A 5,367-nucleotide genomic window follows, 5' to 3' on the forward strand; every position below is an offset into this window, starting at 1 on the left:
AGCCCGATTCGTAACCACTACGCTACCAGAGCAAAGGGTAAATAATGCAGATGATTCACATGCTGTGGCAGAAGAACAAAGGACAAGGCACATTGAAAAGCAGACCTCATAACACCTAGTAAACAATAAACAAAAGAAACAGAAGACATAGGAAGCACATGTCCTGTTTGAAAAGACAAATCAAACAGAATTTAACCTTCCCACAGCGAGGAAGGAAAGGAAAGGATGCATTTTTTCTTCCCCAGGTCTGTACCTTTTCCCATTGGAAAAAGGAAGCTAATAAAAATGTAAGCTTTCTATCAGATGTTTTCGGAGATAAAATCTCAATTCTCTCTTACCAATTGTCTCCAATTAGAAAACTGCTTATACAATCGTCTTCTATCAAAAAATAAGTCTGTGTGCGATCCGCTAGAACCGAATTCTCACTTCTGAGAACAATAGGAAGGTATGAATGTGAATTATCAATGGGAACTTACCCAACCAATGTGTTTACCTCAACTGGAGTTTTGCGAGTTACATAGTACTTGAGCCTGTGGATCACACAGACCCTAATTTCTCTCTCTCTCTCTTTTTTTTTTTAATCCCTGCCCATGAGTCCCTTCCAACTCATGTTGTTGTTACTGTTTGATACCATGTACTCAGACTTAAAGTGACACTATGCATAACACAGAGAAACACTGCCCAGTGCTGCACTAGCCTTATAATTGTTGCGTTTGAGCCCACTGTTTTTACCATCTCATTAAGGGTCTTTCTCTTTTTAACTGCTCCTCTATTTTACAAAGCATGATGTCTTTCTCCAGGGACTGTTCCCTCCTGATTACATGTCCAAAGTATAAGAGACAAAGTCTTGCCATTCTGGTTTCTAAGAAACATTCTATTTGCACTTCTTCCAAGACCCGAATCTCTAAGATACATTTTTTTCTTAAAAAAAAAAAATGGCTTCTAAGAAACATTCTGGTTGCAATTCTTCCAAGACAGGTTTATATGCTTTTCTGGCAGTCTATGATATTTTTAATATTCTTCTCCAAAACCATAATTCAAATTCATTAATTCTTCTATGGTCTTCCTTATTAATTGCCCAACTTTCACATGTATATAAGGCAACTGGAAATACCCATGGCTTGGGTCAGGTTCATCTTAGTCTTCAAATTGTTTGCTGTCTCTGTTCTTGAACACTTTTAAGAAATCTTTTGCAGCAGATTTGCCAAATGCAGTACATTGTTTGATTTCTTAACTGCTGCTTCTATGAGTGTTGATTGTGGATCCAAGCAAAATAAATCTTTTATAACTTCAGTCTTTTCTCCATTTATCATGATGTCACTTTTAGGTCCAATTAATAGCAATCCTATATAGGATTTCGGGGACTATAAATTTTTACAGGAGCAGAAAGTCTCATCTTTCTTTCACAGAGCACCTGGTAAATTTGAATTGTGAGAAACGTTGTCTATACTGACAAACTCTCAAGAATCCAATCTATACTCATTCTAGTGAGAGTGAGGTTTTCTTTATTCAATTTTGCAAAATCAGGCTCCCAACCCAGTTGACAAAGGCATCCATGCCACATGGCTGGCCCACAAACAGTTTTATTGCCCTGTCTCAAAAAAGCCCCTCCTCCAGTGCCACAATCTAGCCCAAATGATGCCCATGGTCTTAATGACTGTATTATTATTAAAAGTTCCTACTCCTATAACAGATTTCTTTCCCCCTTCCCATAATTAATCCTGCTTACATATCCCTGGGTATGAATCAACAACATGTCTGGTCTAGCAATCTCATGTGCCCTTTATTTCTGAAGATGGACCATCTTGAGAATTCCTCACAAACCTTGGGGTTAGTAGTCCATTGCTTATTCAACAGAGATCTCTAGTACAATATTTCTCAAGGTGGGTCACAGTCCAATGCATCAGAGTTATCTGAAGTGCTTGTTGAAATGACCATTCCTGGGCCCCATCCCAAATGTAGTGAATGAGAATTTCAAAGTCCTAGACTAACTTACAAGGTACTCAGATTTATGTACACTAATATTTGAGAATAATTGCTGATAGCTGAACAAATAATCTGAGAGGTTGAGTTATATGAAGAAGAACATGCCAGCAGGATTGGAGAAAGACTTATTAACAACCTGTGATAGGCAGATGACACAACTTTACTTGCTAAAAGCAAAGAGTACTTGAAATGCTTATTGAGGAAGATCAAACACTGCAGATCTGAGTATAAATTTGCACCTCAAAGTAAAGAAAACAAAAGTCCTCACAACTGAATAGATACTATTCTGATAAAAGGAGAAAAAAATTGAAGTTGTCAAAAACTTCATTTTACTTGGGTCCACATGAACACTCATGAAAGCAGCAATCAAGCTGTCAAATGATATGTTACATCAGGCAAGCCTTATGCCCAACACCTCCTTACAGTGGTAAAGAACAAGGGTGTCAGCTTGGTATTTTCAAGTCATGGTATTTTCAATCACTTCATATGCATGTGAAAGTTTGACACTGAACAAGGAAGAGCTTGGAAGAATCAGTGCATTTGAATTATGGTGTTCAAGAAGAATATTAAAAGTTACTGTGTGCTGCCAGAAGAGCAAACAAACCTGTCTTAAAAATACAACCAGAATGTTTCTTAGAAGATATTTTTCTTAGAAATTTGTATCTTAGAGACTCTGTCTCTCATACCTTAGACACAATATCAGAAGAGACCAGTCCCTGGAGAAAGACATCATGCTTGGTAAAATAGAGGAGCAGCGAAAAAGAGGAAGACCCTTAACGAGATAGATGGACACAGTGGCAGCAACTATGGGCTCAACCAAAACAACAATAATGAGGATGGCGCAGGACCAGGGAGTGTTTCATCCGGTTATCTATGAGGTCTCTGTGAGTTAGAACTAACTTGAAGGTACCTACCAACAATAACAATATCTGAGAACCAACATACTAAAGAAGGAGTCCTGGTGTGACACTGTACGATATGCACTGGACCGCTAACTGCAAGATCAATCGTTCAAACCCTCCAGTCCTTCTCAGAAACCTTATACAGGTTCACTATGAGTCAGAATCATAGTGAACCAACTCCACAGCAATTAACAACAACAATTCTAAAGATGTAAAATTGAGTGAAGAACAGAGTCACAAGTATAGTTAACTTTATTAAAAGGCAAATGGCAATGAATACTTTGCACACACACACACAAAGGAAAATGGGAGCTTGTAGAAAGATACTCATTTGAATTGTTTAAATTTGATTTCTCTGAGAAGTGCCCAATAGAGATCTTATTACATAAAAAGTTTCTGCCTGTGTTTCTGCTCCTCCAGTGACTCCTCAATATAATTTTAAATTAATGAACAACTTCAGAGCACTACGGTATGCCTTCTGCCAGACACCTCTCAGCATCTTCTGCAGCCCTGGATGGAGTTAGTAATCCTTCATCAAAGACATAAGAACATGAGAAAACAGGACTGGAGTATGTGGAAACCTTCATTTTGATGGTTCAATAAGGTCTTTGTAAGGTATGAATATGTTACATCTCTTTCATCTTCCTCTATTGAAACTTTAGGTTCTCTGCCAGGAAAACTAAAGCAACAATCAAAAACTGCAGGCTCCAGTTTTTGACCCTTAAATATTAATTAGATTGAAGCATTCTATAAAAATGAGATAGGAGAAAATAAAATAGAAGAGGTTGAGTAGTAAACTAGCTCAGTCATTAAACTTATAAACAGCGTGTGCTTGATTTAATTATCAGAAATTTCAATGAGCCAAAGTCCAAGGCAGAGTAGGGCTTCCCTTACTCAGGCCTAGAGAAGGATGACTGCTGTACTAAAGGCTTGAAAAATTCAGGGCAGCTTCTTTGCATGCAGAGAACTCCCCCTGGACACTTTACACATTGAGGTCACTGTATTCTCAATGTCATTTCAGTATTACTACTTGCCCAGATTAACGATAGATTAAATCTGATGATGAAGTTCATCCAGAAAAGTATATAGCACATACACAAATAGAAAGATTACTAACTGCGAAACTCTAGAAATTTTTCCAGGGTGAAGAGTTGGGTATAGTTTAAAGGTATACAAAGTTGCACTGCCATCTTATAAAATAAAGAACTCAAAGAGTCAGATGGTCCTTTATTTACAAGTGAATGAATTCTGGCCTGCCTTTGAGTACTATAATCTTCCCTAGACGACGACAGATTACTCTAGGTTATATCAGTATAGAAAAAATAGTATGGGCACATTGGAGTTATATTAATACGCATTTTAGAGTTTTGTATAAACAGAAATTCTGAAAATATTTTCTGCTTTATTTTATAATTCATGCTAATCTCTCAATTACATCTATTTGATGATCATTTAGCCAAAAGAAGTATGGTTTTAGGAGTTTTTAATAATTCTATTTTACCTTATCAAGGTTTTTAGAAAATGTATTAATTTAAAAGACAAAATACAAGTTTCACAAATCATTATTGTTGGAATATAAATTCTGACTCACAGCAACACTAAATAGGGTATCCAAGGAGTGGCTGATAGGTTTGAACTGCCAACCCTGCAGTTAACAGTCCAGTGCTTATCCTACAATGCCACACCAGGACTCAATATTACTTTGTTGTTGTTGTTAAGTGCCACTGAGTCAGTTCTGACTCATAGCAACCAAGTATAGGGTTTCTGAGAAGTGACTGGTGAGCTTGAACTGTTGATGTTATGGTTCAAGTCGACCTTGTGGTCCTGCACTTATCCTACAGTGCCACACTACAACTCCAACATGCCTTAACAAGACCCAAAAGCTGCAGTAATTTGCAGATTAGCTTGATTAAGATCCAGTCATACTCACAGCCATATGTGAAAAGAATAATCACCTTCCCATTATGAAAACTAAACCTGAAACCATACTAATAAAATAAATAGCCAGCTATGACTGTCATTGTTGTTATTATTAGATGCCATCACATTCATACTGACTCATAGTGACCCCATGCACAACAGAACGAAACAATGCCTGGTCCTGGGTCAACCTCACAATTGTTGCCATGCTTGAGCCCACTGATACTATCACATTGCCAATCCATCTCACTTGGGGTCTCCCTTTTTTTCTCTGACCCTCCACCTTACCAAACATGATATCCTTCTCCAGTGACTGGTCCCTTCTGACAATATGTCTGAATTATGAGAGATGAAGCTTGGCCACGCTTGTCTCCAAGGAGCACTTGGCTGCACTTCTTCCAACACAGATCTGTTTGTTCTTTTGGCAGCCCATGGCACTTTCAATATTCTCCTGAAACACCATAACTCAAAAGCATCAATTCTTCTACGGTCTTCCTTATTCACTATCCAGCTTTCACATGCATATGAGGTTATTGAAAATACTGTGGTTTGGGTCAGG

Source organism: Chrysochloris asiatica, unplaced genomic scaffold (assembly GCF_000296735.1).
Source record: "Chrysochloris asiatica unplaced genomic scaffold, ChrAsi1.0 scaffold00036, whole genome shotgun sequence".
NCBI classification, from domain to species: domain Eukaryota; kingdom Metazoa; phylum Chordata; class Mammalia; order Afrosoricida; family Chrysochloridae; genus Chrysochloris; species Chrysochloris asiatica.